Here is a 13,224-nt window from a genome sequence, read left to right as displayed (position 1 = left end):
AATGGATTATTTCTGGAATCATTTATCATTAGAATGAGTGCTAAACTTCCAGTATATTCCACTAGATTTCCCAAACTGGCTTTTCTGTTATGTGAAAGATCAAATAAAATGTGCAACTTGCCAGATAAGAAATCTTTGGAATAACAGAATAAAGTGCAGTGTGAAAGCAGCCAATGTCAGGTCACAGTTCTCAAACCATGTGCAGCCTCACCACAGCCAATCCAACTGGTGTACCCCAGCATCCCCTAAGACATCACAAAGATTCGGAGCCCTTCACACTTGCAAGAATCACTTCCTGGGGCTATATATGCATGATTAAGCATGTTATCAGAAATAGGATCGCCATGCCTTATATGCCTACCAAAAACATTGCCTACTATGTTTACCAGTCACCCAAAGCCAGTTGCAGAGAGCTACAGCTCTTCATTGCAGATTGTGGCTTAGACCCTAAGAATCACGAGTGGCATTTGCTTATGGGTAGGCTTTTCCTCCTGAATCCCTCAAAAGCCATTCCTCAGAGTTAGAGAACAATCAAGAAAAGCTTTTGACGCAATGTGGGGACCTGCAGCTGCCTGGGGAGTGGGAATCAGCAGAAATCGGACGCCCCCGCTTGCATGAGCGGGAGTGCCTTATGCTTGCACAAATGCTCCACTGGATCCAAGCCTGTGGTCCCCTCCACACCATACATTTAAAGCACTCTTATGCTACTTTAACTTTCATGGCTTCCACCAAATAATCCTGGGAATGATAGTTTATTAAGGGGGCTGGAAACTGTAGCTCTGCAAGGGGTCTCCTAGCAACTCTCAGCAGCCTTAACAAACAGCAGTTCTCAGGATTCTTTGGGGGAAGCCATGGCTGTAAAAGTAGTATAAGAGTGCATTCAGTGTATAGTGTGGATGTGACCTGCATTCCAATGCAAGAAGCATATATGTGTGCATATGCGTGTGGGGGGAGAGAAGCTGAGGCTCTCATACCTATTTGTAACTGATTGGAACAATATAAGAATCAATAGAAACGTTGACAGCTTTACCTAGCGGTTAGAACAGGACTGCTTCCTCAAAGCATAAAGTCCCATCGGAACTTCGTTTCTGTATTTGTCAAGGCTCAACAATTGTGTTTCATCTTCCCAATGCAACATGAAACCTCCAAATAGGGGAAAGCACCTCATCTGCATGTCTGCTAGTTCCTCCCACACTGTCTTAAAACTTACCAGATGCAGATATGCTGGCTTGACTAACATCAACAGATCTCCCTCCCCCTCCCCGCCTCCAGACCTCTACTCCCTGGGTTTTTTTAAACATGTAGCCTGATAAAGAGTTCCAACTCAAAAGCTTGTGCAGTATATTTTGTGACGCTTTGGTTGGCACAATAAAGGTATCGTCCTAACATGGACTTTGGATTTTTTTCTTCTTCATTTATTTATTTAATTATACTTGTATACCGCCCCACAGCCGAAGCTTCATGGGCCAACATGGCTATCTTTACTCTTTTTGCAACTTACATCACAAAGGCCTGAAGAGCAGTGAAAACCCAGCGGATCCAGGCTTGGCCTGGTCTGAGTCTCTCTCTCTCTCTCTATGCACGTACGCACACACAGAGTGAGAGTGTGTGTGAGAAAGAGTAGCACCTGAACCAATTAAATGAAATCTGTTTGCCTGGCTTTATATTTTCCATACAGATCTGGGACAAGCACTTTAAAAGGTTTTCTGGGAACACTTCCTCTTTGCAATAGGCTTGTGTAGAGCCACAATTGCCAACCTCTTGTCAATGTTTATTTCTCATCACAAAGCTGGTTCTTCATCTAAAGAAACTGTCATTCTTACAGAGATAAAGCCTTCATTTCAGAACCCCATGTAAAGATGATATCTAGGGAACACATACAAAGAAAAGATGAAGGGCAGAGATTGTGAAGAGTATCCCTCCATTTTTATCTGTCGGCATCTTCTGTGTGTGTGTCCTTTTGCATGAAAGAGACAGTCTATCAACAGACTGCAAATACAGCTGTAGGAAAGCAGCCTTTGCTAGACATGCAAAGATTCAAAGGGAGACTGAAACGTCACATGGATGTATGAGTAAGAAAATCAGTGCCTGAGAAAACTCAGGCAAAAAAATGAAATCCAAGGAAAGCGCTAAAATTACTTATTGAAAAGCGTTTCCCCATATCACCCACAAAACATTATCTTTAGCAACCAAGCCCAGAAGCTGTTTTATTTTTCACAATAATGTTATTTGGCCAAGAACAGGAAAGTTAACTGTTTTTAAACTTAAGACAAACTACAAAAACTGAATGCTTAATAAGGAGATCAGCTAGTGATACCAGCCAGTTCTGCATGACCCTCACAGTTTTAGTGTTGATTATTATTGCTGCTTTGGATTATCTGTTGTTATTATTACATTTATATCCCACCAACTGTACTCTTTTAAGAGTACATGTACTCTTTTTGAGATGGTGCAACAGCATACTCTTCCTTTTCACTTATCAAAGCCAAATGCACTCTTTTTGAAATGACAAAATGATGGTAACCCTACCCACCTTTCCTCCAAAAAAGCTCTAGGTTGCATATGTGGTTCTCTTCCCTGTCAATTTTATCCTCACAACAACCCTGTGAGGTAAGTTAGGCTGAGAGATTGTGACTGGCCCAAGATCACCCAGCGAGTAATAATACAACTCTACTTTATTTATCTATCCCTAATACAGAAAATAGTTTGCCTATGAATGATTAAAAGAGCATTGATCAGGTCTTACAATATAAAAGTATACTTTACCAAGCCTGGGTCTCCATCTCACAACCAAGATAGAAAGAGAGCACCCTTACAATCTAAAAAGCTGCTTATATACCTGTCTAAAAGTCACCTCAACATGATAACTTGTCACTACATAGTGCTAATAATATTCCTATAAAAAGTGGTTAATAAGACATTGGTTTCTCTACCTAGTAAGCCATCAAACCACTAAGATTAAAAAGGTTCTATTTCTTAGAGTGCGGTCAAGCGGTTTGCTGTTATTCAAAGTTTATCTTGCGGTTCCTGCATAAAGCTAGCATAATACTAAACCAGCTGTTTCCTGCTTCTCTAAAAAGTTGCTACCTCAAGCTGGACCACATTATTTCCTGTTAGAGTTTCTGAAGCTATTTTTTATATTTCTTAACACATCAACCCTTCGGGCGGGGGGAGGAGATGACAGTCTGGTTCGATTAAAGGTCATGCCCGAGGTCTGATATGCTCCTCCTACATATCTTTGAGACATTCCAAATCTAGGATTTGTATTGGGGAGCATCACAATAGTTCTTGGGGTGTGTGTCTGATTAATCCATGCCTGCATCTCTGATCTTTTTACTGGCTTATTTGTTAAAGCAGGACAAGTTTCAGACATATTTTTACCACTCTCCCATGACACTATACCCCCAAGACATTCAATTGTAATCTAGCTTTAACCATAGTCAACATCAATAACACAATTCCTGCACTCTCATACTGGACATGAACTTCTGTTGTTCTTGCTGCTAGCTTAATACCCCACCTGTGTCATTTGTGTTATTTAAAGGGCCAAACTACATGTTATATCCAAATACATGCAATTCTAGGCTGATGGCCATTTTGAAACAGAGAAAGCTACACCCAGGTGAGAAGGTTGAGTCATCATGTGATCAATTTTGAATCCTCATATCACAGGCTCAACATTTAACAGGTTTCGTTCAAACTCTTGTAGAGCAACTGGGATGGATAAGGTCCAGAGAGCCTCTACCAGCAATCCTCTCCTTTGTCTCACATCAGCAATGTAAGCCAAGAACATGTCTGGGAGCAGCCTCAGCATATTTGCTCTCCTTGGGCACTTCTGGACTGTTACTGTTTTCAGGTGGCGTTCAGTCATGGGGAAATGCATCTAGCCTGAAGCACGTGAAAGCTTGCATACTATTTTGTAATATTTTGGTTGGCCTGTTAAAGGTATTGTCCAAATATGGGCTTTGGAATTGATTAGAGAGGGATCTCCATAATGTAGTGAATGTGGAAGGGTAGTTGAAGAAAATGTGAAGGGAACTCTCCTTTGCAGAGCAAATATCTCAGGTTGGGGCACTGACAAAAGTCAAGGAGAGAAAATCTGCCTCTTCTTTAGCCATCCAGCAGTCTCCCACTTACCACTTGGGAGGGCCCTTTAGAAACTACCACTGATGGAAGCTGAAGTCCAACGACACTGAGCAACAGGCAGAGAGAAGAGAGTAATTACCTTGTCCCTTGATACTGTCCTCTGGAAGCAGTTTTTATTTTCATAAAAGACTGTGGGATTACAAATACACATGTTTACATGCACCATATATGCACCTGATACTGAACTGTATTTTGTCTTGTGAACTACCCAAAGAATTTATGTTATGGGAAAGCTACATACATTATTTTGGGGGGGGGGAAGCATAAAGAACTTATAACTGAAATTTTTATCTTGTAAATAAGGGTTTTCAGATGTGCCAGCCAGTAGCAGAAAATTTCAAGTTATTGCAAACCTTGTAGCAGAAAACTCAAAGTCATTGCAAATCTGGTATCCCAAGTTAATAAGCATGATAAATGCCCATTTAAATAATGTTCAGCTTTACATGAAATCTAATCATTTTACATGAGTTTTGGGAGTATATTATATTCATTCTCACTGAGACTTTACTGCTTACACAATTGCCATAGAATGTAATGACATTTTCACTACACTTTCAACCAGTAATGGAGTGCCTGCTATCAACCAAAGCACCTGCAGTTTGGCACACCAGACATCAGTGTATACATCAATTCCAACAGTGTTCTCCTGAATACTGATCATTGGGGCTCTGCATGTATTTGCATAAATAAATATTCCTACAGATAGTCTAGACCAGCTTTTCCCAACCGGTGTGCCTCCAGATGTTGTTGGACCACAACTCCCATCAGCCTCAGCCATTGGCTGGCTGAGGCTGATGGGAGTTGTGGTCCAACAACATCTGGAGGCACACTGGTTGGAAAAGGCTGGTCTAGACTGTCATTATTTATCAAGTCCAACAAACATTGAATTCCCTCAATATATCCAATATGTTTAACCAATCCCACTGTTTTCCTGAATATCATCAGTTCCTCTGAGCATACAAAGGGTGTTAGGATATAGAAATTTAATAAATAACAACAACAACAAACAACAACAACAACAACAACAACAACAATAATAAAGAAACCATTAGTAACATATTGCAAGGATCTAAAATCTGAAGGCACATGAGCCTACCTTCCTGAAGCTAAGCAGGTTTGGGTTTGGTCAGTGCCTGGATGATGACCACCTGGTGGTGCTTTGGGTTCTATGCAGGGCTTTTTTTAATGATGGTATTTACTGGTATGCGGTATGCAATACTGGCACCTTTTTTTGGCTGCCCATGCCAACCATTTTGTACGGGCACCCATGGCAGGAATCAAGGCATAATTCCTGGCACCTCATTTTTACCAAGAAAAGCACTGGTCCTGTGTCAGAAGAAAGGTGGGATATATGTGTAAGGGGAAAAAATAGAAATGATAAATAAGAACATTTCTTTGGAATGTTATCAAAACTGATTCTCTCTCTCTCTCTCTCTCTCTCTCTCTCTCTCTCTCACACACACACACACACACACACACACACACACAACATTTTATATTATGACAAGATTTTACTATAAAAAAGCTGCAAGCTTTTCCTGAATACCTTTCCACAAAAATATTCAAAAATAATGGAAAGTGAAATAGCGATAAACATTTTTTCCTTCAGAAAGGAAATGAAAGCTGAATCATTTTCATTCTATGGATAGTCAAATATTCTAAAGATGTTCATTTCAAATTGGTGAAGAAACCACCAAGCGTTAAGATGTGAGAAAGAATGACAAATATGTGAAAACCAATTAACAGGCAATTTGTTGTTCACATTACTAATTAAATCTCTCTCTCTCTCTCTCTCTCTCTCTCTCTGTGTGTGTGTGTGTGTATATAAAGACAAAACAAATATTTGCTTACAGCATAATCCTATGCATGCTTACTCAAAAGAAACCCCCATTGTGCCAATTATGTTTATTCATTTGCACTGGGCTGTATCTAGTTGCATCCTACCACTGACAGAAGGGTGTAATTCACTGTCTTCCATGAGTGAAAAGGGGAGGTGATTTTTTTTTTGTCAATCCCTCCTCTCTCTTGCAACACCCTTCCAGTGCCATTTCCCATGGTTTTCTTCAAAGGGTCCCCCAACCCTCTGGAGCAGATTTGAGGAGGGCACAAAAAAGGAGGAATTTGCAAATATCACCTTCCCCTCTTTCCACACCCATGGAAGCCTCTGCTGGACAAAAACCTTTCCATCAGCAGAGGGACATAGTTGGATTCCCGTTCCGTGCCCGGTACCTGCCGGGCAAAAGGGGCGTGTTTGCGGCTGCTGCCGAAGCCAGGCCGCCATCAAGGGTGTGTGCGTGCGCACGTGGCGCGCCAGCGCGCCGTCGTGACGCACAGTAAGGAGGCGGGGCAGCTGAAGGCCATTTAAGGCCACTCCACCAGCCTCCCGCCCTCCTTTGAATTTTGGCGGCGGAGGCCTTGTGGCGGCGGCTGCTGCGCGCCGCGGGGAGCCTTCCGGCCGCGGCGGGCCCTTTGGTGCGCCGGCCTAGCGGGGGCAGCGGCGGCAGCGGGACGCGAGGGGCCTTGGGGCCGCGGCGAGGCTCGGGAGGCCTTCCGGCCACGGCGAGGCCTTTGATGGGCCGGCCTCGCGGCTGCGACGAGGCACATGGGGACTTCCAGCGGCGGCGAGGCACGGGAGGACTTTCAGCCGCGGTGAGGCCTCTGATGGGCCGGCCTTGCGGCTGCGACGAGACGCGTGAGGACTTTCAGCCGCAGCGGGGCACGGGTGGCTTTCCAGTTACGGTTTCAGTTTCAGTTACCCCTGAGGAAGAATCTTTATTCAGAACATGTCAGGCCTAAACAAACTGCACTGCTATGGGGGCACCTTTGATGCTCTTCTGCTCTCTCCTGTTTCTTTCCTTCAAACTATCACCTTCTGATTCCATCATTTATCATAGAAATAATGTTTGGGATTAAGGGAAACACAACAACCTACTTCTAGTTAAATAGTACCCTAGACTTTCTATCATAAACCTGGAATATGTGGAGTAGGGGGAGAGACAATGTTTAAAATTTAATTCTATGCTGATAGTAAAAGAGAGATTGAAAAGGCCAAATATGTCTTGCAACCCAGGGCATGTGTGTCTGTGTTTTAAGTATGCAGAGAGAAATGTTTACTTTAGCTGAAGGTGAATTACAGTCAGCATTTTTATGGATTAAATATAATTTGAAAAGAACAGTAGGGGAAAAGGTTATTTTAAGGATTTTCTATTTAAACTAAACAAAATATTTATGCAGGCAGGCTTCTGTGCAGAACATAGAGGCAAGTATTCATGGAGAGCTCCTGTCTGTTTCTCTAAGCATAGTAATGCAGCAGGTAAAGGGATGATGCATAGACGAAGAGCTGTCTCTCTCCTCTCCTATGTATTTAGGTCCAGTTCCACACCTTATGTGGCAATTGACATTGCCACTTGCTCACTACATGTCTCTCACAATGCTGTAATGGGTGGCAAACCTCCAGTTAGGGCCAGGAGATACTTCTATTGGGGTCCCCTGCCCATTACAGAAAGCAAAATAGGAATAGACTCCTTTTCTTGATACTGAAGTGTATTTTTAGTTTAAACTAAATGTTACTTTTCAGTTACCAATTACCTAGAGAGGTAGTGGGCTATCTGACACTGGGGGCATTCCAGGGGCAGCTGGAGAGGGGATGCTTTTATTAAGGGATGTACTGAGAAGGCCATCCCACTTCCTCACTGTTTTGCAAACCAGGAAAGTTCAGAGAAGGGGTTAGTCAATTAGGGAGAACTTGAGATGAGAGCCCCCCCCCCAAAAAAAAATTGCCTGCACTCCCACACCCTTCTGCCTGTGGCCGCCACTTCTTTTGCAGAATAACCTAGAAAGATGCTCTGTCATAACGTAGCGGCCATTTGGATTGGAGCAATGCAATGTAATTACAAAGAGCAGAGGCTTTCTGATGAGGGTGGGGGGCAGCTGGAGACAGAAAGGAGGCTGCAGGAGCCAGTAGGGACCCCCAGTTAGTGCTGCAACCTCACCTCCAAAACTACTTCAACTCCAAATGCAAAGGGAACTCATCCCCCCTTTTTTCACTGTCAAGCTTCTCCCCCCCCAAATACGTTCTTCAAAACCCAGGTAAAAATATATGAACCTTTCCATCAGTTAAGTCCCATAAACCTCTGTCCTAAGACCCATTTAATCTGTGGTATTCTGAGTAAACACACATAGGATTCTGCTGTATGTGTGCAATCACATGCACCCTTCCAGGGGAAGAAGTAACGATACACTCGGGGATTTTCTCATAAGTAAGTATGCATAGAATTGGTCCAATTCATATTTCTCTGAGTAAATTATTTAAACATAATGGAATTAATCACGTGCAGGCTGCACATTTGCTTGCATCTTCTCTTTAGCTAGTTTACAAACTGGTCTGTAGATAAGGTGCCCACCTTTTTTACAGGCCTCTAGTCCTGTGCTTTTAAGAGTCATCTGATCTGCAGACATTAGAAGATGACATTGCTTAACTCCATGCCATCTAATAACTGCTGAATACGAACCTGCTATTAAAGGCACAACAACAAGCCAGAAGGATATGTGGGGCCAGGGCCCCCCAAAGGAGTGGGAAGCAGCCCCCAGCAGAGGCTGCTTGAGAAAAGTGTCCCTTCCCAGCTACGCTCGAGGGCTATGGACCTTGCTTGCAGACTGCCCAGTTATGGGGAGACTCATTTTATGATGTGGTTTTTCTTTATTATGCAGTTTTCCGGATCCTATGGACGCACTGGTCCAGGGGACAATTGATGAAGACACACAGTTGGGCAGGGTTATTGGCCCCTTCCCATCATCCCCTACCTCTGCTCTCTCAGTGCCCCCCCTGTATAGTGCCCAAAGTGGCAGTGGGCAAAGTCTACCTGATTCACCATCCGTCATACAAGTGGGGTCAGTCAGTGATGGCTTCATACCAGATAGTCTATGCACAGTGCACTACACTTCATTCAATATAGTGCGCACCTGTGGCAGAGATGCCTTATGGGCAAGTGTGGCAGCTAATCTGCCTGCGTTGCCAGCTGTTACACATGGTGGATTTTGAGCTGCTGAGTTTTGCCTTTTAGGTCAACTATGCAGCAGAGCATTACCTATGGGCTGCTGTATTCTTGCATGGAGCACTTCAGCCCCTTCTGGGAAGGGACAGCCAGGAGACGAGAGGCCCCAGAAGCGGTGGGGCACTATTTTCATGATGTCCAGTTCTCGGGTAGGGCAGACTTTGGGTGCATGTTAGCGCTTGATGGCACAGTTTATAGCGTAGCTATGAACTGGGGAGTTCTTTTGGCAGCTGGGAAAGTGGAGGATCCTGCCCCAGTGTTCACCTTCCAGGGTATTAAAATCGACTTTTGGACCCAGGGCTGCAGGCTGCCTGGAAAAAGCTTGAATTGTTGCAGATCAAGATCCTGAAGTTTTCAGGGGCTGGGAAAGTGTTTGCTTTCTGCCCTTCAGGTATTGGGGGCCTTCTGTGGTGGGGTTTATAGTGCCATAACAGGGATTTCACAGCCTCACCACAGGTTCAGGGTTTTGGCTGCCTTATGCGCCAACCTGCGGTGTGGCCCCCTCCGTTCCTGCAGTGCGTCAATGGTGTTCCAGTTAGAGGAAGGACCGACTCTGCTAGTCCCATACCGCATACTGGGAGATGGGGGAGGGGAGTCAGAGATGGTCAGGGCAGGAGGGGACTCCTGGGAGTTGGGGGGATGGCAGGGGCTATGCAAAGCGTGGCCTATTCCTAGGAATCTCGTCCTGGAATTCATCACAGATGGTAGGAGTAAAGCTTGTCTGCCAGTGTGTCGCAAGGTAGGCTTGCAGGGGGCCTTTAGGACCATTCACATGTCTTGGGATATGTCATGTGCTGGCCAGCTGGCCCATGCACACCCCCATACCCCTTATCCTCACCCTCCATGTTCACCTGACCCGCCAGGGATTGTTGATCAGGGAGGTGCCCTGTGACCATCATGCTTCAAAGCTCAGCGGTTACATGTAGCACCCCTCACACTTAATTTTGGAGCCTTCCGGATGGGGGGTGGGGGTGTTTGGGGCCAGGTCAGACTTCCCTTCGAGCCATCCTGGGGTCCAAGGTTTGTTTCCAGGCAGACCAGGGGTACAAGAGTCATTCCACATTATTTTACCCTCCCCTGGACTGGACACTTCCCCATGACGGCGACATAGTGTTTTTGGCCGGAAGCTATAGGCCTGGCTGCCTGATATTCAGGGGGAGGGATCTTCCCTCATAAAGTTTCGGTCTAGTGTCGCGATGCCTGGGAGCGGACCCATGGGGGTTTGAGGGCCATGCCCCTCCGGAATTGGGGTTGCCTACCCGGCAGTGGAATTGCCTACCTGGGACGGTCTATTTGGTTTTTGTATATGCAGGTGCAGGCCGCTAGGAGGTGGAAGTAGGGGGCGCATGGAATACATTCACCCCAGGGGCGAGTCTGAAGGTCTGGGACCCAACTGTTCACGATTGTTTCTGTTTTTGGCAGGTTGCTGGACGGGGATGGAGCAGATGCGCAGTCTACTCTGCAGCCATGGCATGAGCTCATAGGCTGGCCTTGGGGCCGCAAACGCACATTGGTTCACAGCTGGGCCTCTGATGGTGGGCCATGGTTTGGTGACTGGGTTGACAGAGTATGCGCTGGAATGGTCTCCTACCCATGTCGTTCCAGCAGGGTTCAGGGCAGAAGGTTACTGAAGGGCAAGACATGTGAGAACATGCAGTTGAGGCCACAATAGCCTCTGGTCGTCTGCTATGGTCAGACAGGAAGGGCAAGGCCCTCAGTGGCAGGCATGTGAGGACATGCAGCTGAGGCCTTGGTAGCCTCGGGTCGTCTGCTGTGGTCAGACATGGAGGGCAAGGCCCTCAGTGGCAGGCATGTGAGGACATGCAGTTGAGGCCACGGTAGCCTTGGGTCGTCTGCTGTGGTCAGACATGGAGGGCAAGGCCCTCAGTGGCAGGCATGTGAGGACATGCAGTCGAGGCCTCGGTAGCCTTGGGTTGTCTGCTGTGGTCGGACATGGAGGGCAAGGCCCTCAGTGGCAGACATGCTTGGACATGCAGTTCGGGAGGCAACGATGCCATCCTCCTGATGGACCTGCAGAGGGGTCTGCATGAGATTCTTATCGGGTGTGGGGTAAAGGGAGACTAAGCAGAGGCTTGTCCCCCTTTTGTGGCAAAGAAGTGCGGGAAAAGGTTTAAAGGGAAAGGGCAGCTAGGTGACACCTTTAGGCACCTTTGGGGGCGATTGGCGGTCCAGGGGCCTGCAGCTCAGGGCTATACGGCCCGGGGGGCAGAACACGGGCCGCCTTTGGGGCCAACGTGCCTCATCCGCTCGGAGTTTCACGGCTCCGGGGGGCGGTGATGCGGGTTGGACCCCCTACACATCTTCAGGGTGTGGCTTGAGCTGGGGTCTGGCATAGGGCAGCCCCAGGCTCAGGCAAGGTTTAGTCGCCCTATGGCTGCAAGCAGGCTTTGCCTGGATCATCAGAATGCTCCCGCACTTGATTTCCCCTCTGCAGGTTCATTATTCTAATTGATTCCGTTTAATAAAGTGGCCCATGATTTAACCCAATGAATGGTGTTTGTGTTTTATTTCGGCAATAGGCCGCAATCCCGTTCCGTGCCCGGTACCTGCCGGGCAAAAGGGGCGTGTTTGCGGCTGCTGCCGAAGCCAGGCCGCCATCAAGGGTGTGTGCGTGCGCACGTGGCGCGCCAGCGCGCCGTCGTGACGCACAGTAAGGAGGCGGGGCAGCTGAAGGCCATTTAAGGCCACTCCACCAGCCTCCCGCCCTCCTTTGAATTTTGGCGGCGCCCGCCCGACCCTCCCTCTACTGCAGTGTGATTCATTTGGTCGCTACGGGGCCGACTAGGAATTTTTGGCCTGCCTGCCTCGCTTTGCTGGCAGGTTTCTTTTGCCTACTCCACACTGTGGTTGGGGGGACGGGTCAAGGGTTAGCACGGGTGCCTTTGGGGTTAATAGGCTGATTGGTGTGTTTTTAGCTTCAATATGTCAACGGTCACTTGTGGCAAAGAAGTGCGGGAAAAGGTTTAAAGGGAAAGGGCAGCTAGGTGACACCTTTAGGCACCTTTGGGGGCGATTGGCGGTCCGGGGGCCTGCAGCTCAGGGCTATACGGCCCGGGGGGCAGAACACGGGCCGCCTTTGGGGCCAACGTGCCTCATCCGCTCGGAGTTTCACGGCTCCGGGGGGCGGTGATGCGGGTTGGACCCCCTACACATCTTCAGGGTGTGGCTTGAGCTGGGGTCTGGCATAGGGCAGCCCCAGGCTCAGGCAAGGTTTAGTCGCCCTATGGCTGCAAGCAGGCTTTGCCTGGATCATCAGAATGCTCCCGCACTTGATTTCCCCTCTGCAGGTTCATTATTCTAATTGATTCCGTTTAATAAAGTGGCCCATGATTTAACCCAATGAATGGTGTTTGTGTTTTATTTCGGCAATAGGCCGCAAACAGCATATTGTGTTTATTTCAAGTACAGAGCCATTGACCTGAGCCATCAAAATTTATCTTTACATGGAAGCAGTTCCCAGCAGGCAGATCAATATAAATGTCATCCACACATGTAAAATTTCTCTCTTTCTGTGTGTGTATGTATGTACACTATAGAGGCTGGTCTTGATAGATCTGATGAAGGGGATACAGCAACTTTCCTATGAGGAAAGGTGACATCTTTTAGTTTAGAGAAAAGGCAAGTAAGAGGTAACATGATAGGAGTGTACAAAACTATGCCTGACATGGGAAAAGTGGATAGAGAAAAGTTTTTCTCCCTCTCTCATAATACTGGAACTCGTGGACATCCTATGAAGCTGAATGTTGGAAGATTCAGGACAGACAAAAGAAAGTACTTCTTCACACAGAACATTTGCTTCCACAGGACACTGAGTTGAATGGATTTAAAAGAGGATTCAACAAAATCATGGAGGAAAAGGCTATCAGTGGCTACTAGCCATGATGGCTATGGTCTGCCTCCATAGGCTTCCAAATCAAAGGGGACTAATCTGAGGGGGTTTCTCAGCTGCAAAGCCCACCTCCAGGTGCAGGGTTCCAAATCAGAGGCTGGAAGGAGACTCATA

The sequence above is a fragment of the Rhineura floridana genome, chromosome 4, assembly GCF_030035675.1.
Source record: "Rhineura floridana isolate rRhiFlo1 chromosome 4, rRhiFlo1.hap2, whole genome shotgun sequence".
NCBI classification, from domain to species: Eukaryota; Metazoa; Chordata; class Lepidosauria; order Squamata; family Rhineuridae; genus Rhineura; species Rhineura floridana.
Note: the sequence above shows the minus strand (reverse complement) of the source record.